This window comes from Pleurodeles waltl, unplaced genomic scaffold, assembly GCF_031143425.1.
Source record: "Pleurodeles waltl isolate 20211129_DDA unplaced genomic scaffold, aPleWal1.hap1.20221129 scaffold_343, whole genome shotgun sequence".
In the NCBI taxonomy this organism is placed as follows: domain Eukaryota; kingdom Metazoa; phylum Chordata; class Amphibia; order Caudata; family Salamandridae; genus Pleurodeles; species Pleurodeles waltl.
The window spans coordinates 62,025-89,130 of record NW_027150049.1 but is presented as its reverse complement, the minus strand read 5'-3'; the positions used below and the strand labels follow the sequence as shown (position 1 = coordinate 89,130).

Here is a 27,106-nt window from a genome sequence, read left to right as displayed (position 1 = left end):
GCAGCACATGCTGTGTGAGGTGAGGGTTGTCCATTGCAATTGAGAGTGTGACAGGCGCCGTCTGCTGGTCGTGCTAGGTTTGGTGGGGGCTGCTGCAGCCTGTGAAGACGAGAGAAGCGGGAGTAGCGCCGAGCATGGTAAATGGAGGAGTACAAAATGTTGTTCCGTGTGGGTTGGGGCATTGTGCCTGGGGCAGTGTGGGAGTTCCCAGTGGGAGGGTGTTCCGCTGCAATTAAGAGCAGTAGGCTCCAGGCGGGTGGGCCGGGTGAGCAGAAGAGAGCTGAAAGTGCAGCTTTTCCTGCCTACGGCCATACCACCCTGAATGCGCCCGATCTCGTCCGATCTCGGAAGCTAAGCAGGGTCGGGCCTGGTTAGTACTTGGATGGGAGACCGCCTGGGAATACCAGGTGCTGTAGGCATTTTGCCTCTCGCACACACTAGGTGGCGCACGTCTAACCTCCATTACACAGCTTCCTCGCTAATTTCATTTTACACTTTTTATTTACTACACTCTTTTTTTACTCTCTTAAAAAAAGAAAGGAAAAAGAACAGCATTAACACGAAAATACACACTTTCCCAAGGAAAACGTACAATTATTATGCACTTTACACTCGGCCCAAAGTCAAGACAGCATTTGCTCCACGACGGACCAAGGCTCCCCTAGCTAAGGCTTTGCTTTCTTGCGGTAAGCATATGTGTCAGGTCTTCAGATCAGATCTCACTTCTTGGCATCTCATTTCCTGGCAGGTCATGGGTTGTGATGCCACTTCCTGTTTTTCCAGGTGCGATTTCACACGGCCTGATGTCATGTGCCGTGATGTCATGTGCCGTGATGTCACTTGCATAGTGTCTAACTTGGTTAGTCCCCCGACTTATTTTCTTTAAGACTTGTACCATGAATAATCCTTAGCCCCCAAGAAATAGTGCTCGAGCCTACAGTTGGCAACCAAATGCAAAAAATCAGCACAGCGTGTGGGAAATCTGATAAAAGGACGATGATCTATTAGGTGTGGAAGAATGAAGTGAGTTGCAGACGCAAGTGTAATAGAGTCCAAAAGCAGAGCATTCCAGAAACAGGGAATAAAAAGAGGAAAGGTGCGTACAATTTGAGCTGTTTTAAAAGCATTCGGCAGCATTTTCCGGCATTTCCTGGCGCTGTAACAGGTGTCATTAACTCAACGATCCATTTATCGACCACAGAAAGAATGGGTGAGCAGGGCCTGTGCAGAATAAACCCTCTTCAACATAGGAAAACATCCCAGCAGAGAGCACGTGATCCACTGTTGCGTCCTTAGCATTAAACAACACACCTCTGACCCTTTCACTTTCACTGGGATTGTGAGAAGGGGCGTTATTTTGCATCTTGTTTCAGAAAGGAGTCCATGATGACAGATCCGATTTTTCCGACAACTCCTACGTACTTTCAGTGGGACCCTGGTTTGCCAAAAGGAAAGGAAAGACTGGCCACCCTCTGCCTGCAAGGCATGGCGAATGTGTTGCAGATGGCAGAGTCTGAGTGACAGAGCCTCTCCAGTAAGTGAAAAAAGTGCAAGAAGAGGTAAGTGATTGGCGTGCCTTCCCGTTTCTTTCTGGAGTTGTTAAGGTAGTGTAGAAGAGCTATTTCTCCTGGCCAGAGTGAATGGAGGTGTCGCCACCCAGTGGGATGAGGAAAAGAGAACTGCAGAGCAGCAACTATTGGTCCTTGGGAGGGGGGAATGAAGGCTGCTGTTGAGAAGCAGCGTCTCCCCTGGTGACTCCTCGGTGTCATGCCCTAAGGAGGGGTCCAAGGAGGCGCAGCACATGCTGTGTGAGGTGAGGGTTGTCCATTGCAATTGAGAGTGTGACAGGCGCCGTCTGCTGGTCGTGCTAGGTTTGGTGGGGGCTGCTGCAGCCTGTGAAGACGAGAGAAGCGGGAGTAGCGCCGAGCATGGTAAATGGAGGAGTACAAAATGTTGTTCCGTGTGGGTTGGGGCATTGTGCCTGGGGCAGTGTGGGAGTTCCCAGTGGGAGGGTGTTCCGCTGCAATTAAGAGCAGTAGGCTCCAGGCGGGTGGGCCGGGTGAGCAGAAGAGAGCTGAAAGTGCAGCTTTTCCTGCCTACGGCCATACCACCCTGAATGCGCCCGATCTCGTCCGATCTCGGAAGCTAAGCAGGGTCGGGCCTGGTTAGTACTTGGATGGGAGACCGCCTGGGAATACCAGGTGCTGTAGGCATTTTGCCTCTCGCACACACTAGGTGGCGCACGTCTAACCTCCATTACACAGCTTCCTCGCTAATTTCATTTTACACTTTTTATTTACTACACTCTTTTTTTACTCTCTTAAAAAAAGAAAGGAAAAAGAACAGCATTAACACGAAAATACACACTTTCCCAAGGAAAACGTACAATTATTATGCACTTTACACTCGGCCCAAAGTCAAGACAGCATTTGCTCCACGACGGACCAAGGCTCCCCAAGCTAAGGCTTTGCTTTCTTGCGGTAAGCATATGTGTCAGGTCTTCAGATCAGATCTCACTTCTTGGCATCTCATTTCCTGGCAGGTCATGGGTTGTGATGCCACTTCCTGTTTTTCCAGGTGCGATTTCACACGGCCTGATGTCATGTGCCGTGATGTCATGTGCCGTGATGTCACTTGCATAGTGTCTAACTTGGTTAGTCCCCCGACTTATTTTCTTTAAGACTTGTACCATGAATAATCCTTAGCCCCCAAGAAATAGTGCTCGAGCCTACAGTTGGCAACCAAATGCAAAAAATCAGCACAGTGTGTGGGAAATCTGATAAAAGGACGATGATCTATTAGGTGTGGAAGAATGAAGTGAGTTGCAGACGCAAGTGTAATAGAGTCCAAAAGCAGAGCATTCCAGAAACAGGGAATAAAAAGAGGAAAGGTGCGTACAATTTGAGCTGTTTTAAAAGCATTCGGCAGCATTTTCCGGCATTTCCTGGCGCTGTAACAGGTGTCATTAACTCAACGATCCATTTATCGGCCACAGAAAGAATGGGTGAGCAGGGCCTGTGCAGAATAAACCCTCTTCAACATAGGAAAACATCCCAGCAGAGAGCACGTGATCCACTGTTGCGTCCTTAGCATTAAACAACACACCTCTGACCCTTTCACTTTCACTGGGATTGTGAGAAGGGGCGTTATTTTGCATCTTGTTTCAGAAAGGAGTCCATGATGACAGATCCGATTTTTCCGACAACTCCTACGTACTTTCAGTGGGACCCTGGTTTGCCAAAAGGAAAGGAAAGACTGGCCACCCTCTGCCTGCAAGGCATGGCGAATGTGTTGCAGATGGCAGAGTCTGAGTGACAGAGCCTCTCCAGTAAGTGAAAAAAGTGCAAGAAGAGGTAAGTGATTGGCGTGCCTTCCCGTTTCTTTCTGGAGTTGTTAAGGTAGTGTAGAAGAGCTATTTCTCCTGGCCAGAGTGAATGGAGGTGTCGCCACCCAGTGGGATGAGGAAAAGAGAACTGCAGAGCAGCAACTATTGGTCCTTGGGAGGGGGGAATGAAGGCTGCTGTTGAGAAGCAGCGTCTCCCCTGGTGACTCCTCGGTGTCATGCCCTAAGGAGGGGTCCAAGGAGGCGCAGCACATGCTGTGTGAGGTGAGGGTTGTCCATTGCAATTGAGAGTGTGACAGGCGCCGTCTGCTGGTCGTGCTAGGTTTGGTGGGGGCTGCTGCAGCCTGTGAAGACGAGAGAAGCGGGAGTAGCGCCGAGCATGGTAAATGGAGGAGTACAAAATGTTGTTCCGTGTGGGTTGGGGCATTGTGCCTGGGGCAGTGTGGGAGTTCCCAGTGGGAGGGTGTTCCGCTGCAATTAAGAGCAGTAGGCTCCAGGCGGGTGGGCCGGGTGAGCAGAAGAGAGCTGAAAGTGCAGCTTTTCCTGCCTACGGCCATACCACCCTGAATGCGCCCGATCTCGTCCGATCTCGGAAGCTAAGCAGGGTCGGGCCTGGTTAGTACTTGGATGGGAGACCGCCTGGGAATACCAGGTGCTGTAGGCATTTTGCCTCTCGCACACACTAGGTGGCGCACGTCTAACCTCCATTACACAGCTTCCTCGCTAATTTCATTTTACACTTTTTATTTACTACACTCTTTTTTTACTCTCTTAAAAAAAGAAAGGAAAAAGAACAGCATTAACACGAAAATACACACTTTCCCAAGGAAAACGTACAATTATTATGCACTTTACACTCGGCCCAAAGTCAAGACAGCATTTGCTCCACGACGGACCAAGGCTCCCCAAGCTAAGGCTTTGCTTTCTTGCGGTAAGCATATGTGTCAGGTCTTCAGATCAGATCTCACTTCTTGGCATCTCATTTCCTGGCAGGTCATGGGTTGTGATGCCACTTCCTGTTTTTCCAGGTGCGATTTCACACGGCCTGATGTCATGTGCCGTGATGTCATGTGCCGTGATGTCACTTGCATAGTGTCTAACTTGGTTAGTCCCCCGACTTATTTTCTTTAAGACTTGTACCATGAATAATCCTTAGCCCCCAAGAAATAGTGCTCGAGCCTACAGTTGGCAACCAAATGCAAAAAATCAGCACAGCGTGTGGGAAATCTGATAAAAGGACGATGATCTATTAGGTGTGGAAGAATGAAGTGAGTTGCAGACGCAAGTGTAATAGAGTCCAAAAGCAGAGCATTCCAGAAACAGGGAATAAAAAGAGGAAAGGTGCGTACAATTTGAGCTGTTTTAAAAGCATTCGGCAGCATTTTCCGGCATTTCCTGGCGCTGTAACAGGTGTCATTAACTCAACGATCCATTTATCGACCACAGAAAGAATGGGTGAGCAGGGCCTGTGCAGAATAAACCCTCTTCAACATAGGAAAACATCCCAGCAGAGAGCACGTGATCCACTGTTGCGTCCTTAGCATTAAACAACACACCTCTGACCCTTTCACTTTCACTGGGATTGTGAGAAGGGGCGTTATTTTGCATCTTGTTTCAGAAAGGAGTCCATGATGACAGATCCGATTTTTCCGACAACTCCTACGTACTTTCAGTGGGACCCTGGTTTGCCAAAAGGAAAGGAAAGACTGGCCACCCTCTGCCTGCAAGGCATGGCGAATGTGTTGCAGATGGCAGAGTCTGAGTGACAGAGCCTCTCCAGTAAGTGAAAAAAGTGCAAGAAGAGGTAAGTGATTGGCGTGCCTTCCCGTTTCTTTCTGGAGTTGTTAAGGTAGTGTAGAAGAGCTATTTCTCCTGGCCAGAGTGAATGGAGGTGTCGCCACCCAGTGGGATGAGGAAAAGAGAACTGCAGAGCAGCAACTATTGGTCCTTGGGAGGGGGGAATGAAGGCTGCTGTTGAGAAGCAGCGTCTCCCCTGGTGACTCCTCGGTGTCATGCCCTAAGGAGGGGTCCAAGGAGGCGCAGCACATGCTGTGTGAGGTGAGGGTTGTCCATTGCAATTGAGAGTGTGACAGGCGCCGTCTGCTGGTCGTGCTAGGTTTGGTGGGGGCTGCTGCAGCCTGTGAAGACGAGAGAAGCGGGAGTAGCGCCGAGCATGGTAAATGGAGGAGTACAAAATGTTGTTCCGTGTGGGTTGGGGCATTGTGCCTGGGGCAGTGTGGGAGTTCCCAGTGGGAGGGTGTTCCGCTGCAATTAAGAGCAGTAGGCTCCAGGCGGGTGGGCCGGGTGAGCAGAAGAGAGCTGAAAGTGCAGCTTTTCCTGCCTACGGCCATACCACCCTGAATGCGCCCGATCTCGTCCGATCTCGGAAGCTAAGCAGGGTCGGGCCTGGTTAGTACTTGGATGGGAGACCGCCTGGGAATACCAGGTGCTGTAGGCATTTTGCCTCTCGCACACACTAGGTGGCGCACGTCTAACCTCCATTACACAGCTTCCTCGCTAATTTCATTTTACACTTTTTATTTACTACACTCTTTTTTTACTCTCTTAAAAAAAGAAAGGAAAAAGAACAGCATTAACACGAAAATACACACTTTCCCAAGGAAAACGTACAATTATTATGCACTTTACACTCGGCCCAAAGTCAAGACAGCATTTGCTCCACGACGGACCAAGGCTCCCCTAGCTAAGGCTTTGCTTTCTTGCGGTAAGCATATGTGTCAGGTCTTCAGATCAGATCTCACTTCTTGGCATCTCATTTCCTGGCAGGTCATGGGTTGTGATGCCACTTCCTGTTTTTCCAGGTGCGATTTCACACGGCCTGATGTCATGTGCCGTGATGTCATGTGCCGTGATGTCACTTGCATAGTGTCTAACTTGGTTAGTCCCCCGACTTATTTTCTTTAAGACTTGTACCATGAATAATCCTTAGCCCCCAAGAAATAGTGCTCGAGCCTACAGTTGGCAACCAAATGCAAAAAATCAGCACAGCGTGTGGGAAATCTGATAAAAGGACGATGATCTATTAGGTGTGGAAGAATGAAGTGAGTTGCAGACGCAAGTGTAATAGAGTCCAAAAGCAGAGCATTCCAGAAACAGGGAATAAAAAGAGGAAAGGTGCGTACAATTTGAGCTGTTTTAAAAGCATTCGGCAGCATTTTCCGGCATTTCCTGGCGCTGTAACAGGTGTCATTAACTCAACGATCCATTTATCGACCACAGAAAGAATGGGTGAGCAGGGCCTGTGCAGAATAAACCCTCTTCCACATAGGAAAACATCCCAGCAGAGAGCACGTGATCCACTGTTGCGTCCTTAGCATTAAACAACACACCTCTGACCCTTTCACTTTCACTGGGATTGTGAGAAGGGGCGTTATTTTGCATCTTGTTTCAGAAAGGAGTCCATGATGACAGATCCGATTTTTCCGACAACTCCTACGTACTTTCAGTGGGACCCTGGTTTGCCAAAAGGAAAGGAAAGACTGGCCACCCTCTGCCTGCAAGGCATGGCGAATGTGTTGCAGATGGCAGAGTCTGAGTGACAGAGCCTCTCCAGTAAGTGAAAAAAGTGCAAGAAGAGGTAAGTGATTGGCGTGCCTTCCCGTTTCTTTCAAGAGTTGTTAAGGTAGTGTAGAAGAGCTATTTCTCCTGGCCAGAGTGAATGGAGGTGTCGCCACCCAGTGGGATGAGGAAAAGAGAACTGCATAGCAGCAACTATTGGTCCTTGGGAGGGGGGAATGAAGGCTGCTGTTGAGAAGCAGCGTCTCCCCTGGTGACTCCTCGGTGTCATGCCCTAAGGAGGGGTCCAAGGAGGCGCAGCACATGCTGTGTGAGGTGAGGGTTGTCCATTGCAATTGAGAGTGTGACAGGCGCCGTCTGCTGGTCGTGCTAGGTTTGGTGGGGGCTGCTGCAGCCTGTGAAGACGAGAGAAGCGGGAGTAGCGCCGAGCATGGTAAATGGAGGAGTACAAAATGTTGTTCCGTGTGGGTTGGGGCATTGTGCCTGGGGCAGTGTGGGAGTTCCCAGTGGGAGGGTGTTCCGCTGCAATTAAGAGCAGTAGGCTCCAGGCGGGTGGGCCGGGTGAGCAGAAGAGAGCTGAAAGTGCAGCGTTTCCTGCCTACGGCCATACCACCCTGAATGCGCCCGATCTTGTCCGATCTCGGAAGCTAAGCAGGGTCGGGCCTGGTTAGTACTTGGATGGGAGACCGCCTGGGAATACCAGGTGCTGTAGGCATTTTGCCTCTCGCACACACTAGGTGGCGCACGTCTAACCTCCATTACACAGCTTCCTCGCTAATTTCATTTTACACTTTTTATTTACTACACTCTTTTTTTACTCTCTTAAAAAAAGAAAGGAAAAAGAACAACATTAACACGAAAATACACACTTTCCCAAGGAAAACGTACACTTTTTATGCACTTTACACTCGGCCCAAAGTCAAGACAGCATTTGCTCCACGACGGACCAAGGCTCCCCAAGCTAAGGCTTTGCTTTCTTGCGGTAAGCATATGTGTCAGGTCTTCAGATCAGATCTCACTTCTTGGCATCTCATTTCCTGGCAGGTTGTGATGCCACTTCCTGTTTTTCCAGGTGCGATTTCACACGGCCTGATGTCATGTGCCGTGATGTCATGTGCCGTGATGTCACTTGCATAGTGTCTAACTTGGTTAGTCCCCCGACTTATTTTCTTTAAGACTTGTACCATGAATAATCCTTAGCCCCCAAGAAATAGTGCTCGAGCCTACAGTTGGCAACCAAATGCAAAAAATCAGCACAGCGTGTGGGAAATCTGATAAAAGGACGATGATCTATTAGGTGTGGAAGAATGAAGTGAGTTGCAGACGCAAGTGTAATAGAGTCCAAAAGCAGAGCATTCCAGAAACAGGGAATAAAAAGAGGAAAGGTGCGTACAATTTGAGCTGTTTTAAAAGCATTCGGCAGCATTTTCCGGCATTTCCTGGCGCTGTAACAGGTGTCATTAACTCAACGATCCATTTATCGACCACAGAAAGAATGGGTGAGCAGGGCCTGTGCAGAATAAACCCTCTTCCACATAGGAAAACATCCCAGCAGAGAGCACGTGATCCACTGTTGCGTCCTTAGCATTAAACAACACACCTCTGACCCTTTCACTTTCACTGGGATTGTGAGAAGGGGCGTTATTTTGCATCTTGTTTCAGAAAGGAGTCCATGATGACAGATCCGATTTTTCCGACAACTCCTACGTACTTTCAGTGGGACCCTGGTTTGCCAAAAGGAAAGGAAAGACTGGCCACCCTCTGCCTGCAAGGCATGGCGAATGTGTTGCAGATGGCAGAGTCTGAGTGACAGAGCCTCTCCAGTAAGTGAAAAAAGTGCAAGAAGAGGTAAGTGATTGGCGTGCCTTCCCGTTTCTTTCTGGAGTTGTTAAGGTAGTGTAGAAGAGCTATTTCTCCTGGCCAGAGTGAATGGAGGTGTCGCCACCCAGTGGGATGAGGAAAAGAGAACTGCATAGCAGCAACTATTGGTCCTTGGGAGGGGGGAATGAAGGCTGCTGTTGAGAAGCAGCGTCTCCCCTGGTGACTCCTCGGTGTCATGCCCTAAGGAGGGGTCCAAGGAGGCGCAGCACATGCTGTGTGAGGTGAGGGTTGTCCATTGCAATTGAGAGTGTGACAGGCGCCGTCTGCTGGTCGTGCTAGGTTTGGTGGGGGCTGCTGCAGCCTGTGAAGACGAGAGAAGCGGGAGTAGCGCCGAGCATGGTAAATGGAGGAGTACAAAATGTTGTTCCGTGTGGGTTGGGGCATTGTGCCTGGGGCAGTGTGGGAGTTCCCAGTGGGAGGGTGTTCCGCTGCAATTAAGAGCAGTAGGCTCCAGGCGGGTGGGCCGGGTGAGCAGAAGAGAGCTGAAAGTGCAGCTTTTCTTGCCTACGGCCATACCACCCTGAATGCGCCCGATCTCGTCCGATCTCGGAAGCTAAGCAGGGTCGGGCCTTGTTAGTACTTGGATGGGAGACCGCCTGGGAATACCAGGTGCTGTAGGCATTTTGCCTCTCGCACACACTAGGTGGCGCACGTCTAACCTCCATTACACAGCTTCCTCGCTAATTTCATTTTACACTTTTTATTTACTACACTCTTTTTTTACTCTCTTAAAAAAAGAAAGGAAAAAGAACAGCATTAACACGAAAATACACACTTTCCCAAGGAAAACGTACAATTATTATGCACTTTACACTCGGCCCAAAGTCAAGACAGCATTTGCTCCACGACGGACCAAGGCTCCCCTAGCTAAGGCTTTGCTTTCTTGCGGTAAGCATATGTGTCAGGTCTTCAGATCAGATCTCACTTCTTGGCATCTCATTTCCTGGCAGGTCATGGGTTGTGATGCCACTTCCTGTTTTTCCAGGTGCGATTTCACACGGCCTGATGTCATGTGCCGTGATGTCATGTGCCGTGATGTCACTTGCATAGTGTCTAACTTGGTTAGTCCCCCGACTTATTTTCTTTAAGACTTGTACCATGAATAATCCTTAGCCCCCAAGAAATAGTGCTCGAGCCTACAGTTGGCAACCAAATGCAAAAAATCAGCACAGCGTGTGGGAAATCTGATAAAAGGACGATGATCTATTAGGTGTGGAAGAATGAAGTGAGTTGCAGACGCAAGTGTAATAGAGTCCAAAAGCAGAGCATTCCAGAAACAGGGAATAAAAAGAGGAAAGGTGCGTACAATTTGAGCTGTTTTAAAAGCATTCGGCAGCATTTTCCGGCATTTCCTGGCGCTGTAACAGGTGTCATTAACTCAACGATCCATTTATCGACCACAGAAAGAATGGGTGAGCAGGGCCTGTGCAGAATAAACCCTCTTCCACATAGGAAAACATCCCAGCAGAGAGCACGTGATCCACTGTTGCGTCCTTAGCATTAAACAACACACCTCTGACCCTTTCACTTTCACTGGGATTGTGAGAAGGGGCGTTATTTTGCATCTTGTTTCAGAAAGGAGTCCATGATGACAGATCCGATTTTTCCGACAACTCCTACGTACTTTCAGTGGGACCCTGGTTTGCCAAAAGGAAAGGAAAGACTGGCCACCCTCTGCCTGCAAGGCATGGCGAATGTGTTGCAGATGGCAGAGTCTGAGTGACAGAGCCTCTCCAGTAAGTGAAAAAAGTGCAAGAAGAGGTAAGTGATTGGCGTGCCTTCCCGTTTCTTTCTGGAGTTGTTAAGGTAGTGTAGAAGAGCTATTTCTCCTGGCCAGAGTGAATGGAGGTGTCGCCACCCAGTGGGATGAGGAAAAGAGAACTGCATAGCAGCAACTATTGGTCCTTGGGAGGGGGGAATGAAGGCTGCTGTTGAGAAGCAGCGTCTCCCCTGGTGACTCCTCGGTGTCATGCCCTAAGGAGGGGTCCAAGGAGGCGCAGCACATGCTGTGTGAGGTGAGGGTTGTCCATTGCAATTGAGAGTGTGACAGGCGCCGTCTGCTGGTCGTGCTAGGTTTGGTGGGGGCTGCTGCAGCCTGTGAAGACGAGAGAAGCGGGAGTAGCGCCGAGCATGGTAAATGGAGGAGTACAAAATGTTGTTCCGTGTGGGTTGGGGCATTGTGCCTGGGGCAGTGTGGGAGTTCCCAGTGGGAGGGTGTTCCGCTGCAATTAAGAGCAGTAGGCTCCAGGCGGGTGGGCCGGGTGAGCAGAAGAGAGCTGAAAGTGCAGCTTTTCTTGCCTACGGCCATACCACCCTGAATGCGCCCGATCTCGTCCGATCTCGGAAGCTAAGCAGGGTCGGGCCTTGTTAGTACTTGGATGGGAGACCGCCTGGGAATACCAGGTGCTGTAGGCATTTTGCCTCTCGCACACACTAGGTGGCGCACGTCTAACCTCCATTACACAGCTTCCTCGCTAATTTCATTTTACACTTTTTATTTACTACACTCTTTTTTTACTCTCTTAAAAAAAGAAAGGAAAAAGAACAGCATTAACACGAAAATACACACTTTCCCAAGGAAAACGTACAATTATTATGCACTTTACACTCGGCCCAAAGTCAAGACAGCATTTGCTCCACGACGGACCAAGGCTCCCCTAGCTAAGGCTTTGCTTTCTTGCGGTAAGCATATGTGTCAGGTCTTCAGATCAGATCTCACTTCTTGGCATCTCATTTCCTGGCAGGTCATGGGTTGTGATGCCACTTCCTGTTTTTCCAGGTGCGATTTCACACGGCCTGATGTCATGTGCCGTGATGTCATGTGCCGTGATGTCACTTGCATAGTGTCTAACTTGGTTAGTCCCCCGACTTATTTTCTTTAAGACTTGTACCATGAATAATCCTTAGCCCCCAAGAAATAGTGCTCGAGCCTACAGTTGGCAACCAAATGCAAAAAATCAGCACAGCGTGTGGGAAATCTGATAAAAGGACGATGATCTATTAGGTGTGGAAGAATGACGTGAGTTGCAGACGCAAGTGTAATAGAGTCCAAAAGCAGAGCATTCCAGAAACAGGGAATAAAAAGAGGAAAGGTGCGTACAATTTGAGCTGTTTTAAAAGCATTCAGCAGCATTTTCCGGCATTTCCTGGCGCTGTAACAGGTGTCATTAACTCAACGATCCATTTATCGACCACAGAAAGAATGGGTGAGCAGGGCCTGTGCAGAATAAACCCTCTTCCACATAGGAAAACATCCCAGCAGAGAGCACGTGATCCACTTTTGCGTCCTTAGCATTAAACAACACACCTCTGACCCTTTCACTTTCACTGGGATTGTGAGAAGGGGCGTTATTTTGCATCTTGTTTCAGAAAGGAGTCCATGATGACAGATCCGATTTTTCCGACAACTCCTACGTACTTTCAGTGGGACCCTGGTTTGCCAAAAGGAAAGGAAAGACTGGCCACCCTCTGCCTGCAAGGCATGGCGAATGTGTTGCAGATGGCAGAGTCTGAGTGACAGAGCCTCTCCAGTAAGTGAAAAAAGTGCAAGAAGAGGTAAGTGATTGGCGTGCCTTCCCGTTTCTTTCTGGAGTTGTTAAGGTAGTGTAGAAGAGCTATTTCTCCTGGCCAGAGTGAATGGAGGTGTCGCCACCCAGTGGGATGAGGAAAAGAGAACTGCAGAGCAGCAACTATTGGTCCTTGGGAGGGGGGAATGAAGGCTGCTGTTGAGAAGCAGCGTCTCCCCTGGTGACTCCTCGGTGTCATGCCCTAAGGAGGGGTCCAAGGAGGCGCAGCACATGCTGTGTGAGGTGAGGGTTGTCCATTGCAATTGAGAGTGTGACAGGCGCCGTCTGCTGGTCGTGCTAGGTTTGGTGGGGGCTGCTGCAGCCTGTGAAGACGAGAGAAGCGGGAGTAGCGCCGAGCATGGTAAATGGAGGAGTACAAAATGTTGTTCCGTGTGGGTTGGGGCATTGTGCCTGGGGCAGTGTGGGAGTTCCCAGTGGGAGGGTGTTCCGCTGCAATTAAGAGCAGTAGGCTCCAGGCGGGTGGGCCGGGTGAGCAGAAGAGAGCTGAAAGTGCAGCTTTTCCTGCCTACGGCCATACCACCCTGAATGCGCCCGATCTCGTCCGATCTCAGAAGCTAAGCAGGGTCGGGCCTTGTTAGTACTTGGATGGGAGACCGCCTGGGAATACCAGGTGCTGTAGGCATTTTGCCTCTCGCACACACTAGGTGGCGCACGTCTAACCTCCATTACACAGCTTCCTCGCTAATTTCATTTTACACTTTTTATTTACTACACTCTTTTTTTACTCTCTTAAAAAAAGAAAGGAAAAAGAACAGCATTAACACGAAAATACACACTTTCCCAAGGAAAACGTACAATTATTATGCACTTTACACTCGGCCCAAAGTCAAGACAGCATTTGCTCCACGACGGACCAAGGCTCCCCAAGCTAAGGCTTTGCTTTCTTGCGGTAAGCATATGTGTCAGGTCTTCAGATCAGATCTCACTTCTTGGCATCTCATTTCCTGGCAGGTCATGGGTTGTGATGCCACTTCCTGTTTTTCCAGGTGCGATTTCACACGGCCTGATGTCATGTGCCGTGATGTCATGTGCCGTGATGTCACTTGCATAGTGTCTAACTTGGTTAGTCCCCCGACTTATTTTCTTTAAGACTTGTACCATGAATAATCCTTAGCCCCCAAGAAATAGTGCTCGAGCCTACAGTTGGCAACCAAATGCAAAAAATCAGCACAGCGTGTGGGAAATCTGATAAAAGGACGATGATCTATTAGGTGTGGAAGAATGAAGTGAGTTGCAGACGCAAGTGTAATAGAGTCCAAAAGCAGAGCATTCCAGAAACAGGGAATAAAAAGAGGAAAGGTGCGTACAATTTGAGCTGTTTTAAAAGCATTCGGCAGCATTTTCCGGCATTTCCTGGCGCTGTAACAGGTGTCATTAACTCAACGATCCATTTATCGACCACAGAAAGAATGGGTGAGCAGGGCCTGTGCAGAATAAACCCTCTTCCACATAGGAAAACATCCCAGCAGAGAGCACGTGATCCACTGTTGCGTCCTTAGCATTAAACAACACACCTCTGACCCTTTCACTTTCACTGGGATTGTGAGAAGGGGCGTTATTTTGCATCTTGTTTCAGAAAGGAGTCCATGATGACAGATCCGATTTTTCCGACAACTCCTACGTACTTTCAGTGGGACCCTGGTTTGCCAAAAGGAAAGGAAAGACTGGCCACCCTCTGCCTGCAAGGCATGGCGAATGTGTTGCAGATGGCAGAGTCTGAGTGACAGAGCCTCTCCAGTAAGTGAAAAAAGTGCAAGAAGAGGTAAGTGATTGGCGTGCCTTCCCGTTTCTTTCTGGAGTTGTTAAGGTAGTGTAGAAGAGCTATTTCTCCTGGCCAGAGTGAATGGAGGTGTCGCCACCCAGTGGGATGAGGAAAAGAGAACTGCATAGCAGCAACTATTGGTCCTTGGGAGGGGGGAATGAAGGCTGCTGTTGAGAAGCAGCGTCTCCCCTGGTGACTCCTCGGTGTCATGCCCTAAGGAGGGGTCCAAGGAGGCGCAGCACATGCTGTGTGAGGTGAGGGTTGTCCATTGCAATTGAGAGTGTGACAGGCGCCGTCTGCTGGTCGTGCTAGGTTTGGTGGGGGCTGCTGCAGCCTGTGAAGACGAGAGAAGCGGGAGTAGCGCCGAGCATGGTAAATGGAGGAGTACAAAATGTTGTTCCGTGTGGGTTGGGGCATTGTGCCTGGGGCAGTGTGGGAGTTCCCAGTGGGAGGGTGTTCCGCTGCAATTAAGAGCAGTAGGCTCCAGGCGGGTGGGCCGGGTGAGCAGAAGAGAGCTGAAAGTGCAGCTTTTCTTGCCTACGGCCATACCACCCTGAATGCGCCCGATCTCGTCCGATCTCGGAAGCTAAGCAGGGTCGGGCCTTGTTAGTACTTGGATGGGAGACCGCCTGGGAATACCAGGTGCTGTAGGCATTTTGCCTCTCGCACACACTAGGTGGCGCACGTCTAACCTCCATTACACAGCTTCCTCGCTAATTTCATTTTACACTTTTTATTTACTACACTCTTTTTTTACTCTCTTAAAAAAAGAAAGGAAAAAGAACAGCATTAACACGAAAATACACACTTTCCCAAGGAAAACGTACAATTATTATGCACTTTACACTCGGCCCAAAGTCAAGACAGCATTTGCTCCACGACGGACCAAGGCTCCCCTAGCTAAGGCTTTGCTTTCTTGCGGTAAGCATATGTGTCAGGTCTTCAGATCAGATCTCACTTCTTGGCATCTCATTTCCTGGCAGGTCATGGGTTGTGATGCCACTTCCTGTTTTTCCAGGTGCGATTTCACACGGCCTGATGTCATGTGCCGTGATGTCATGTGCCGTGATGTCACTTGCATAGTGTCTAACTTGGTTAGTCCCCCGACTTATTTTCTTTAAGACTTGTACCATGAATAATCCTTAGCCCCCAAGAAATAGTGCTCGAGCCTACAGTTGGCAACCAAATGCAAAAAATCAGCACAGCGTGTGGGAAATCTGATAAAAGGACGATGATCTATTAGGTGTGGAAGAATGAAGTGAGTTGCAGACGCAAGTGTAATAGAGTCCAAAAGCAGAGCATTCCAGAAACAGGGAATAAAAAGAGGAAAGGTGCGTACAATTTGAGCTGTTTTAAAAGCATTCGGCAGCATTTTCCGGCATTTCCTGGCGCTGTAACAGGTGTCATTAACTCAACGATCCATTTATCGACCACAGAAAGAATGGGTGAGCAGGGCCTGTGCAGAATAAACCCTCTTCAACATAGGAAAACATCCCAGCAGAGAGCACGTGATCCACTGTTGCGTCCTTAGCATTAAACAACACACCTCTGACCCTTTCACTTTCACTGGGATTGTGAGAAGGGGCGTTATTTTGCATCTTGTTTCAGAAAGGAGTCCATGATGACAGATCCGATTTTTCCGACAACTCCTACGTACTTTCAGTGGGACCCTGGTTTGCCAAAAGGAAAGGAAAGACTGGCCACCCTCTGCCTGCAAGGCATGGCGAATGTGTTGCAGATGGCAGAGTCTGAGTGACAGAGCCTCTCCAGTAAGTGAAAAAAGTGCAAGAAGAGGTAAGTGATTGGCGTGCCTTCCCGTTTCTTTCTGGAGTTGTTAAGGTAGTGTAGAAGAGCTATTTCTCCTGGCCAGAGTGAATGGAGGTGTCGCCACCCAGTGGGATGAGGAAAAGAGAACTGCATAGCAGCAACTATTGGTCCTTGGGAGGGGGGAATGAAGGCTGCTGTTGAGAAGCAGCGTCTCCCCTGGTGACTCCTCGGTGTCATGCCCTAAGGAGGGGTCCAAGGAGGCGCAGCACATGCTGTGTGAGGTGAGGGTTGTCCATTGCAATTGAGAGTGTGACAGGCGCCGTCTGCTGGTCGTGCTAGGTTTGGTGGGGGCTGCAGCAGCCTGTGAAGACGAGAGAAGCGGGAGTAGCGCCGAGCATGGTAAATGGAGGAGTACAAAATGTTGTTCCGTGTGGGTTGGGGCATTGTGCCTGGGGCAGTGTGGGAGTTCCCAGTGGGAGGGTGTTCCGCTGCAATTAAGAGCAGTAGGCTCCAGGCGGGTGGGCCGGGTGAGCAGAAGAGAGCTGAAAGTGCAGCTTTTCCTGCCTACGGCCATACCACCCTGAATGCGCCCGATCTCGTCCGATCTCGGAAGCTAAGCAGGGTCGGGCCTGGTTAGTACTTGGATGGGAGACCGCCTGGGAATACCAGGTGCTGTAGGCATTTTGCCTCTCGCACACACTAGGTGGCGCACGTCTAACCTCCATTACACAGCTTCCTCGCTAATTTCATTTTACACTTTTTATTTACTACACTCTTTTTTTACTCTCTTAAAAAAAGAAAGGAAAAAGAACAGCATTAACACGAAAATACACACTTTCCCAAGGAAAACGTACAATTATTATGCACTTTACACTCGGCCCAAAGTCAAGACAGCATTTGCTCCACGACGGACCAAGGCTCCCCTAGCTAAGGCTTTGCTTTCTTGCGGTAAGCATATGTGTCAGGTCTTCAGATCAGATCTCACTTCTTGGCATCTCATTTCCTGGCAGGTCATGGGTTGTGATGCCACTTCCTGTTTTTCCAGGTGCGATTTCACACGGCCTGATGTCATGTGCCGTGATGTCATGTGCCGTGATGTCACTTGCATAGTGTCTAACTTGGTTAGTCCCCCGACTTATTTTCTTTAAGACTTGTACCATGAATAATCCTTAGCCCCCAAGAAATAGTGCTCGAGCCTACAGTTGGCAACCAAATGCAAAAAATCAGCACAGCGTGTGGGAAATCTGATAAAAGGACGATGATCTATTAGGTGTGGAAGAATGAAGTGAGTTGCAGACGCAAGTGTAATAGAGTCCAAAAGCAGAGCATTCCAGAAACAGGGAATAAAAAGAGGAAAGGTGCGTACAATTTGAGCTGTTTTAAAAGCATTCGGCAGCATTTTCCGGCATTTCCTGGCGCTGTAACAGGTGTCATTAACTCAACGATCCATTTATCGACCACAGAAAGAATGGGTGAGCAGGGCCTGTGCAGAATAAACCCTCTTCAACATAGGAAAACATCCCAGCAGAGAGCACGTGATCCACTGTTGCGTCCTTAGCATTAAACAACACACCTCTGACCCTTTCACTTTCACTGGGATTGTGAGAAGGGGCGTTATTTTGCATCTTGTTTCAGAAAGGAGTCCATGATGACAGATCCGATTTTTCCGACAACTCCTACGTACTTTCAGTGGGACCCTGGTTTGCCAAAAGGAAAGGAAAGACTGGCCACCCTCTGCCTGCAAGGCATGGCGAATGTGTTGCAGATGGCAGAGTCTGAGTGACAGAGCCTCTCCAGTAAGTGAAAAAAGTGCAAGAAGAGGTAAGTGATTGGCGTGCCTTCCCGTTTCTTTCTGGAGTTGTTAAGGTAGTGTAGAAGAGCTATTTCTCCTGGCCAGAGTGAATGGAGGTGTCGCCACCCAGTGGGATGAGGAAAAGAGAACTGCATAGCAGCAACTATTGGTCCTTGGGAGGGGGGAATGAAGGCTGCTGTTGAGAAGCAGCGTCTCCCCTGGTGACTCCTCGGTGTCATGCCCTAAGGAGGGGTCCAAGGAGGCGCAGCACATGCTGTGTGAGGTGAGGGTTGTCCATTGCAATTGAGAGTGTGACAGGCGCCGTCTGCTGGTCGTGCTAGGTTTGGTGGGGGCTGCAGCAGCCTGTGAAGACGAGAGAAGCGGGAGTAGCGCCGAGCATGGTAAATGGAGGAGTACAAAATGTTGTTCCGTGTGGGTTGGGGCATTGTGCCTGGGGCAGTGTGGGAGTTCCCAGTGGGAGGGTGTTCCGCTGCAATTAAGAGCAGTAGGCTCCAGGCGGGTGGGCCGGGTGAGCAGAAGAGAGCTGAAAGTGCAGCTTTTCCTGCCTACGGCCATACCACCCTGAATGCGCCCGATCTCGTCCGATCTCGGAAGCTAAGCAGGGTCGGGCCTGGTTAGTACTTGGATGGGAGACCGCCTGGGAATACCAGGTGCTGTAGGCATTTTGCCTCTCGCACACACTAGGTGGCGCACGTCTAACCTCCATTACACAGCTTCCTCGCTAATTTCATTTTACACTTTTTATTTACTACACTCTTTTTTTACTCTCTTAAAAAAAGAAAGGAAAAAGAACAGCATTAACACGAAAATACACACTTTCCCAAGGAAAACGTACAATTATTATGCACTTTACACTCGGCCCAAAGTCAAGACAGCATTTGCTCCACGACGGACCAAGGCTCCCCAAGCTAAGGCTTTGCTTTCTTGCGGTAAGCATATGTGTCAGGTCTTCAGATCAGATCTCACTTCTTGGCATCTCATTTCCTGGCAGGTCATGGGTTGTGATGCCACTTCCTGTTTTTCCAGGTGCGATTTCACACGGCCTGATGTCATGTGCCGTGATGTCATGTGCCGTGATGTCACTTGCATAGTGTCTAACTTGGTTAGTCCCCCGACTTATTTTCTTTAAGACTTGTACCATGAATAATCCTTAGCCCCCAAGAAATAGTGCTCGAGCCTACAGTTGGCAACCAAATGCAAAAAATCAGCACAGCGTGTGGGAAATCTGATAAAAGGACGATGATCTATTAGGTGTGGAAGAATGAAGTGAGTTGCAGACGCAAGTGTAATAGAGTCCAAAAGCAGAGCATTCCAGAAACAGGGAATAAAAAGAGGAAAGGTGCGTACAATTTGAGCTGTTTTAAAAGCATTCGGCAGCATTTTCCGGCATTTCCTGGCGCTGTAACAGGTGTCATTAACTCAACGATCCATTTATCGACCACAGAAAGAATGGGTGAGCAGGGCCTGTGCAGAATAAACCCTCTTCAACATAGGAAAACATCCCAGCAGAGAGCACGTGATCCACTGTTGCGTCCTTAGCATTAAACAACACACCTCTGACCCTTTCACTTTCACTGGGATTGTGAGAAGGGGCGTTATTTTGCATCTTGTTTCAGAAAGGAGTCCATGATGACAGATCCGATTTTTCCGACAACTCCTACGTACTTTCAGTGGGACCCTGGTTTGCCAAAAGGAAAGGAAAGACTGGCCACCCTCTGCCTGCAAGGCATGGCGAATGTGTTGCAGATGGCAGAGTCTGAGTGACAGAGCCTCTCCAGTAAGTGAAAAAAGTGCAAGAAGAGGTAAGTGATTGGCGTGCCTTCCCGTTTCTTTCTGGAGTTGTTAAGGTAGTGTAGAAGAGCTATTTCTCCTGGCCAGAGTGAATGGAGGTGTCGCCACCCAGTGGGATGAGGAAAAGAGAACTGCAGAGCAGCAACTATTGGTCCTTGGGAGGGGGGAATGAAGGCTGCTGTTGAGAAGCAGCGTCTCCCCTGGTGACTCCTCGGTGTCATGCCCTAAGGAGGGGTCCAAGGAGGCGCAGCACATGCTGTGTGAGGTGAGGGTTGTCCATTGCAATTGAGAGTGTGACAGGCGCCGTCTGCTGGTCGTGCTAGGTTTGGTGGGGGCTGCTGCAGCCTGTGAAGACGAGAGAAGCGGGAGTAGCGCCGAGCATGGTAAATGGAGGAGTAAAAAATGTTGTTCCGTGTGGGTTGGGGCATTGTGCCTGGGGCAGTGTGGGAGTTCCCAGTGGGAGGGTGTTCCGCTGCAATTAAGAGCAGTAGGCTCCAGGCGGGTGGGCCGGGTGAGCAGAAGAGAGCTGAAAGTGCAGCTTTTCCTGCCTACGGCCATACCACCCTGAATGCGCCCGATCTCGTCCGATCTCGGAAGCTAAGCAGGGTCGGGCCTGGTTAGTACTTGGATGGGAGACCGCCTGGGAATACCAGGTGCTGTAGGCATTTTGCCTCTCGCACACACTAGGTGGCGCACGTCTAACCTCCATTACACAGCTTCCTCGCTAATTTCATTTTACACTTTTTATTTACTACACTCTTTTTTTACTCTCTTAAAAAAAGAAAGGAAAAAGAACAGCATTAACACGAAAATACACACTTTCCCAAGGAAAACGTACAATTATTATGCACTTTACACTCGGCCCAAAGTCAAGACAGCATTTGCTCCACGACGGACCAAGGCTCCCCAAGCTAAGGCTTTGCTTTCTTGCGGTAAGCATATGTGTCAGGTCTTCAGATCAGATCTCACTTCTTGGCATCTCATTTCCTGGCAGGTCATGGGTTGTGATGCCACTTCCTGTTTTTCCAGGTGCGATTTCACACGGCCTGATGTCATGTGCCGTGATGTCATGTGCCGTGATGTCACTTGCATAGTGTCTAACTTGGTTAGTCCCCCGACTTATTTTCTTTAAGACTTGTACCATGAATAATCCTTAGCCCCCAAGAAATAGTGCTCGAGCCTACAGTTGGCAACCAAATGCAAAAAATCAGCACAGCGTGTGGGAAATCTGATAAAAGGACGATGATCTATTAGGTGTGGAAGAATGAAGTGAGTTGCAGACGCAAGTGTAATAGAGTCCAAAAGCAGAGCATTCCAGAAACAGGGAATAAAAAGAGGAAAGGTGCGTACAATTTGAGCTGTTTTAAAAGCATTCGGCAGCATTTTCCGGCATTTCCTGGCGCTGTAACAGGTGTCATTAACTCAACGATCCATTTATCGACCACAGAAAGAATGGGTGAGCAGGGCCTGTGCAGAATAAACCCTCTTCAACATAGGAAAACATCCCAGCAGAGAGCACGTGATCCACTGTTGCGTCCTTAGCATTAAACAACACACCTCTGACCCTTTCACTTTCACTGGGATTGTGAGAAGGGGCGTTATTTTGCATCTTGTTTCAGAAAGGAGTCCATGATGACAGATCCGATTTTTCCGACAACTCCTACGTACTTTCAGTGGGACCCTGGTTTGCCAAAAGGAAAGGAAAGACTGGCCACCCTCTGCCTGCAAGGCATGGCGAATGTGTTGCAGATGGCAGAGTCTGAGTGACAGAGCCTCTCCAGTAAGTGAAAAAAGTGCAAGAAGAGGTAAGTGATTGGCGTGCCTTCCCGTTTCTTTCTGGAGTTGTTAAGGTAGTGTAGAAGAGCTATTTCTCCTGGCCAGAGTGAATGGAGGTGTCGCCACCCAGTGGGATGAGGAAAAGAGAACTGCAGAGCAGCAACTATTGGTCCTTGGGAGGGGGGAATGAAGGCTGCTGTTGAGAAGCAGCGTCTCCCCTGGTGACTCCTCGGTGTCATGCCCTAAGGAGGGGTCCAAGGAGGCGCAGCACATGCTGTGTGAGGTGAGGGTTGTCCATTGCAATTGAGAGTGTGACAGGCGCCGTCTGCTGGTCGTGCTAGGTTTGGTGGGGGCTGCTGCAGCCTGTGAAGACGAGAGAAGCGGGAGTAGCGCCGAGCATGGTAAATGGAGGAGTACAAAATGTTGTTCCGTGTGGGTTGGGGCATTGTGCCTGGGGCAGTGTGGGAGTTCCCAGTGGGAGGGTGTTCCGCTGCAATTAAGAGCAGTAGGCTCCAGGCGGGTGGGCCGGGTGAGCAGAAGAGAGCTGAAAGTGCAGCTTTTCTTGCCTACGGCCATACCACCCTGAATGCGCCCGATCTCGTCCGATCTCGGAAGCTAAGCAGGGTCGGGCCTGGTTAGTACTTGGATGGGAGACCGCCTGGGAATACCAGGTGCTGTAGGCATTTTGCCTCTCGCACACACTAGGTGGCGCACGTCTAACCTCCATTACACAGCTTCCTCGCTAATTTCATTTTACACTTTTTATTTACTACACTCTTTTTTTACTCTCTTAAAAAAAGAAAGGAAAAAGAACAGCATTAACACGAAAATACACACTTTCCCAAGGAAAACGTACAATTATTATGCACTTTACACTCGGCCCAAAGTCAAGACAGCATTTGCTCCACGACGGACCAAGGCTCCCCAAGCTAAGGCTTTGCTTTCTTGCGGTAAGCATATGTGTCAGGTCTTCAGATCAGATCTCACTTCTTGGCATCTCATTTCCTGGCAGGTCATGGGTTGTGATGCCACTTCCTGTTTTTCCAGGTGCGATTTCACACGGCCTGATGTCATGTGCCGTGATGTCATGTGCCGTGATGTCACTTGCATAGTGTCTAACTTGGTTAGTCCCCCGACTTATTTTCTTTAAGACTTGTACCATGAATAATCCTTAGCCCCCAAGAAATAGTGCTCGAGCCTACAGTTGGCAACCAAATGCAAAAAATCAGCACAGCGTGTGGGAAATCTGATAAAAGGACGATGATCTATTAGGTGTGGAAGAATGAAGTGAGTTGCAGACGCAAGTGTAATAGAGTCCAAAAGCAGAGCATTCCAGAAACAGGGAATAAAAAGAGGAAAGGTGCGTACAATTTGAGCTGTTTTAAAAGCATTCGGCAGCATTTTCCGGCATTTCCTGGCGCTGTAACAGGTGTCATTAACTCAACGATCCATTTATCGACCACAGAAAGAATGGGTGAGCAGGGCCTGTGCAGAATAAACCCTCTTCAACATAGGAAAACATCCCAGCAGAGAGCACGTGATCCACTGTTGCGTCCTTAGCATTAAACAACACACCTCTGACCCTTTCACTTTCACTGGGATTGTGAGAAGGGGCGTTATTTTGCATCTTGTTTCAGAAAGGAGTCCATGATGACAGATCCGATTTTTCCGACAACTCCTACGTACTTTCAGTGGGACCCTGGTTTGCCAAAAGGAAAGGAAAGACTGGCCACCCTCTGCCTGCAAGGCATGGCGAATGTGTTGCAGATGGCAGAGTCTGAGTGACAGAGCCTCTCCAGTAAGTGAAAAAAGTGCAAGAAGAGGTAAGTGATTGGCGTGCCTTCCCGTTTCTTTCTGGAGTTGTTAAGGTAGTGTAGAAGAGCTATTTCTCCTGGCCAGAGTGAATGGAGGTGTCGCCACCCAGTGGGATGAGGAAAAGAGAACTGCAGAGCAGCAACTATTGGTCCTTGGGAGGGGGGAATGAAGGCTGCTGTTGAGAAGCAGCGTCTCCCCTGGTGACTCCTCGGTGTCATGCCCTAAGGAGGGGTCCAAGGAGGCGCAGCACATGCTGTGTGAGGTGAGGGTTGTCCATTGCAATTGAGAGTGTGACAGGCGCCGTCTGCTGGTCGTGCTAGGTTTGGTGGGGGCTGCTGCAGCCTGTGAAGACGAGAGAAGCGGGAGTAGCGCCGAGCATGGTAAATGGAGGAGTAAAAAATGTTGTTCCGTGTGGGTTGGGGCATTGTGCCTGGGGCAGTGTGGGAGTTCCCAGTGGGAGGGTGTTCCGCTGCAATTAAGAGCAGTAGGCTCCAGGCGGGTGGGCCGGGTGAGCAGAAGAGAGCTGAAAGTGCAGCTTTTCCTGCCTACGGCCATACCACCCTGAATGCGCCCGATCTCGTCCGATCTCGGAAGCTAAGCAGGGTCGGGCCTGGTTAGTACTTGGATGGGAGACCGCCTGGGAATACCAGGTGCTGTAGGCATTTTGCCTCTCGCACACACTAGGTGGCGCACGTCTAACCTCCATTACACAGCTTCCTCGCTAATTTCATTTTACACTTTTTATTTACTACACTCTTTTTTTACTCTCTTAAAAAAAGAAAGGAAAAAGAACAGCATTAACACGAAAATACACACTTTCCCAAGGAAAACGTACAATTATTATGCACTTTACACTCGGCCCAAAGTCAAGACAGCATTTGCTCCACGACGGACCAAGGCTCCCCAAGCTAAGGCTTTGCTTTCTTGCGGTAAGCATATGTGTCAGGTCTTCAGATCAGATCTCACTTCTTGGCATCTCATTTCCTGGCAGGTCATGGGTTGTGATGCCACTTCCTGTTTTTCCAGGTGCGATTTCACACGGCCTGATGTCATGTGCCGTGATGTCATGTGCCGTGATGTCACTTGCATAGTGTCTAACTTGGTTAGTCCCCCGACTTATTTTCTTTAAGACTTGTACCATGAATAATCCTTAGCCCCCAAGAAATAGTGCTCGAGCCTACAGTTGGCAACCAAATGCAAAAAATCAGCACAGCGTGTGGGAAATCTGATAAAAGGACGATGATCTATTAGGTGTGGAAGAATGAAGTGAGTTGCAGACGCAAGTGTAATAGAGTCCAAAAGCAGAGCATTCCAGAAACAGGGAATAAAAAGAGGAAAGGTGCGTACAATTTGAGCTGTTTTAAAAGCATTCGGCAGCATTTTCCGGCATTTCCTGGCGCTGTAACAGGTGTCATTAACTCAACGATCCATTTATCGGCCACAGAAAGAATGGGTGAGCAGGGCCTGTGCAGAATAAACCCTCTTCAACATAGGAAAACATCCCAGCAGAGAGCACGTGATCCACTGTTGCGTCCTTAGCATTAAACAACACACCTCTGACCCTTTCACTTTCACTGGGATTGTGAGAAGGGGCGTTATTTTGCATCTTGTTTCAGAAAGGAGTCCATGATGACAGATCCGATTTTTCCGACAACTCCTACGTACTTTCAGTGGGACCCTGGTTTGCCAAAAGGAAAGGAAAGACTGGCCACCCTCTGCCTGCAAGGCATGGCGAATGTGTTGCAGATGGCAGAGTCTGAGTGACAGAGCCTCTCCAGTAAGTGAAAAAAGTGCAAGAAGAGGTAAGTGATTGGCGTGCCTTCCCGTTTCTTTCTGGAGTTGTTAAGGTAGTGTAGAAGAGCTATTTCTCCTGGCCAGAGTGAATGGAGGTGTCGCCACCCAGTGGGATGAGGAAAAGAGAACTGCAGAGCAGCAACTATTGGTCCTTGGGAGGGGGGAATGAAGGCTGCTGTTGAGAAGCAGCGTCTCCCCTGGTGACTCCTCGGTGTCATGCCCTAAGGAGGGGTCCAAGGAGGCGCAGCACATGCTGTGTGAGGTGAGGGTTGTCCATTGCAATTGAGAGTGTGACAGGCGCCGTCTGCTGGTCGTGCTAGGTTTGGTGGGGGCTGCTGCAGCCTGTGAAGACGAGAGAAGCGGGAGTAGCGCCGAGCATGGTAAATGGAGGAGTACAAAATGTTGTTCCGTGTGGGTTGGGGCATTGTGCCTGGGGCAGTGTGGGAGTTCCCAGTGGGAGGGTGTTCCGCTGCAATTAAGAGCAGTAGGCTCCAGGCGGGTGGGCCGGGTGAGCAGAAGAGAGCTGAAAGTGCAGCTTTTCCTGCCTACGGCCATACCACCCTGAATGCGCCCGATCTCGTCCGATCTCGGAAGCTAAGCAGGGTCGGGCCTGGTTAGTACTTGGATGGGAGACCGCCTGGGAATACCAGGTGCTGTAGGCATTTTGCCTCTCGCACACACTAGGTGGCGCACGTCTAACCTCCATTACACAGCTTCCTCGCTAATTTCATTTTACACTTTTTATTTACTACACTCTTTTTTTACTCTCTTAAAAAAAGAAAGGAAAAAGAACAGCATTAACACGAAAATACACACTTTCCCAAGGAAAACGTACAATTATTATGCACTTTACACTCGGCCCAAAGTCAAGACAGCATTTGCTCCACGACGGACCAAGGCTCCCCTAGCTAAGGCTTTGCTTTCTTGCGGTAAGCATATGTGTCAGGTCTTCAGATCAGATCTCACTTCTTGGCATCTCATTTCCTGGCAGGTCATGGGTTGTGATGCCACTTCCTGTTTTTCCAGGTGCGATTTCACACGGCCTGATGTCATGTGCCGTGATGTCATGTGCCGTGATGTCACTTGCATAGTGTCTAACTTGGTTAGTCCCCCGACTTATTTTCTTTAAGACTTGTACCATGAATAATCCTTAGCCCCCAAGAAATAGTGCTCGAGCCTACAGTTGGCAACCAAATGCAAAAAATCAGCACAGCGTGTGGGAAATCTGATAAAAGGACGATGATCTATTAGGTGTGGAAGAATGAAGTGAGTTGCAGACGCAAGTGTAATAGAGTCCAAAAGCAGAGCATTCCAGAAACAGGGAATAAAAAGAGGAAAGGTGCGTACAATTTGAGCTGTTTTAAAAGCATTCGGCAGCATTTTCCGGCATTTCCTGGCGCTGTAACAGGTGTCATTAACTCAACGATCCATTTATCGACCACAGAAAGAATGGGTGAGCAGGGCCTGTGCAGAATAAACCCTCTTCCACATAGGAAAACATCCCAGCAGAGAGCACGTGATCCACTGTTGCGTCCTTAGCATTAAACAACACACCTCTGACCCTTTCACTTTCACTGGGATTGTGAGAAGGGGCGTTATTTTGCATCTTGTTTCAGAAAGGAGTCCATGATGACAGATCCGATTTTTCCGACAACTCCTACGTACTTTCAGTGGGACCCTGGTTTGCCAAAAGGAAAGGAAAGACTGGCCACCCTCTGCCTGCAAGGCATGGCGAATGTGTTGCAGATGGCAGAGTCTGAGTGACAGAGCCTCTCCAGTAAGTGAAAAAAGTGCAAGAAGAGGTAAGTGATTGGCGTGCCTTCCCGTTTCTTTCAAGAGTTGTTAAGGTAGTGTAGAAGAGCTATTTCTCCTGGCCAGAGTGAATGGAGGTGTCGCCACCCAGTGGGATGAGGAAAAGAGAACTGCATAGCAGCAACTATTGGTCCTTGGGAGGGGGGAATGAAGGCTGCTGTTGAGAAGCAGCGTCTCCCCTGGTGACTCCTCGGTGTCATGCCCTAAGGAGGGGTCCAAGGAGGCGCAGCACATGCTGTGTGAGGTGAGGGTTGTCCATTGCAATTGAGAGTGTGACAGGCGCCGTCTGCTGGTCGTGCTAGGTTTGGTGGGGGCTGCTGCAGCCTGTGAAGACGAGAGAAGCGGGAGTAGCGCCGAGCATGGTAAATGGAGGAGTACAAAATGTTGTTCCGTGTGGGTTGGGGCATTGTGCCTGGGGCAGTGTGGGA

General features: G+C 49.3%; 15 non-coding genes across 15 annotated transcripts; all 15 read left to right on the top strand.

Annotated features, from left to right (window-relative positions):
• The first annotated feature begins 300 nt into the window (after positions 1 to 300).
• LOC138276012 (5S ribosomal RNA) lies at positions 301 to 419 on the top strand. The gene has a single exon (XR_011200559.1). It is a non-coding gene; the product is annotated as a 5S ribosomal RNA (ribosomal RNA).
• A 1,675-nt stretch (positions 420 to 2,094) lies between these two features.
• LOC138276011 (5S ribosomal RNA) lies at positions 2,095 to 2,213 on the top strand. The gene has a single exon (XR_011200558.1). It is a non-coding gene; the product is annotated as a 5S ribosomal RNA (ribosomal RNA).
• Positions 2,214 to 3,888: 1,675 nt separating this feature from the next.
• On the top strand, positions 3,889 to 4,007 carry LOC138276009 (5S ribosomal RNA). The gene has a single exon (XR_011200556.1). It is a non-coding gene; the product is annotated as a 5S ribosomal RNA (ribosomal RNA).
• A 1,675-nt stretch (positions 4,008 to 5,682) lies between these two features.
• LOC138276008 (5S ribosomal RNA) lies at positions 5,683 to 5,801 on the top strand. Its single transcript, XR_011200555.1, has one exon. It is a non-coding gene; the product is annotated as a 5S ribosomal RNA (ribosomal RNA).
• Positions 5,802 to 7,476: 1,675 nt separating this feature from the next.
• On the top strand, positions 7,477 to 7,595 carry LOC138275968 (5S ribosomal RNA). Its single transcript, XR_011200516.1, has one exon. It is a non-coding gene; the product is annotated as a 5S ribosomal RNA (ribosomal RNA).
• Positions 7,596 to 9,263: 1,668 nt separating this feature from the next.
• On the top strand, positions 9,264 to 9,382 carry LOC138275978 (5S ribosomal RNA). The gene has a single exon (XR_011200525.1). It is a non-coding gene; the product is annotated as a 5S ribosomal RNA (ribosomal RNA).
• A 1,675-nt stretch (positions 9,383 to 11,057) lies between these two features.
• LOC138275977 (5S ribosomal RNA) lies at positions 11,058 to 11,176 on the top strand. The gene has a single exon (XR_011200524.1). It is a non-coding gene; the product is annotated as a 5S ribosomal RNA (ribosomal RNA).
• Positions 11,177 to 12,851: 1,675 nt separating this feature from the next.
• LOC138275979 (5S ribosomal RNA) lies at positions 12,852 to 12,970 on the top strand. The gene has a single exon (XR_011200526.1). It is a non-coding gene; the product is annotated as a 5S ribosomal RNA (ribosomal RNA).
• A 1,675-nt stretch (positions 12,971 to 14,645) lies between these two features.
• Positions 14,646 to 14,764, top strand: LOC138275975 (5S ribosomal RNA). Its single transcript, XR_011200523.1, has one exon. It is a non-coding gene; the product is annotated as a 5S ribosomal RNA (ribosomal RNA).
• Positions 14,765 to 16,439: 1,675 nt separating this feature from the next.
• On the top strand, positions 16,440 to 16,558 carry LOC138276007 (5S ribosomal RNA). Its single transcript, XR_011200554.1, has one exon. It is a non-coding gene; the product is annotated as a 5S ribosomal RNA (ribosomal RNA).
• A 1,675-nt stretch (positions 16,559 to 18,233) lies between these two features.
• Positions 18,234 to 18,352, top strand: LOC138276006 (5S ribosomal RNA). Its single transcript, XR_011200553.1, has one exon. It is a non-coding gene; the product is annotated as a 5S ribosomal RNA (ribosomal RNA).
• Positions 18,353 to 20,027: 1,675 nt separating this feature from the next.
• On the top strand, positions 20,028 to 20,146 carry LOC138276005 (5S ribosomal RNA). Its single transcript, XR_011200552.1, has one exon. It is a non-coding gene; the product is annotated as a 5S ribosomal RNA (ribosomal RNA).
• Positions 20,147 to 21,821: 1,675 nt separating this feature from the next.
• Positions 21,822 to 21,940, top strand: LOC138276004 (5S ribosomal RNA). The gene has a single exon (XR_011200551.1). It is a non-coding gene; the product is annotated as a 5S ribosomal RNA (ribosomal RNA).
• Positions 21,941 to 23,615: 1,675 nt separating this feature from the next.
• Positions 23,616 to 23,734, top strand: LOC138276003 (5S ribosomal RNA). Its single transcript, XR_011200550.1, has one exon. It is a non-coding gene; the product is annotated as a 5S ribosomal RNA (ribosomal RNA).
• A 1,675-nt stretch (positions 23,735 to 25,409) lies between these two features.
• Positions 25,410 to 25,528, top strand: LOC138276002 (5S ribosomal RNA). Its single transcript, XR_011200549.1, has one exon. It is a non-coding gene; the product is annotated as a 5S ribosomal RNA (ribosomal RNA).
• The last annotated feature ends 1,578 nt before the right edge of the window (positions 25,529 to 27,106 follow it).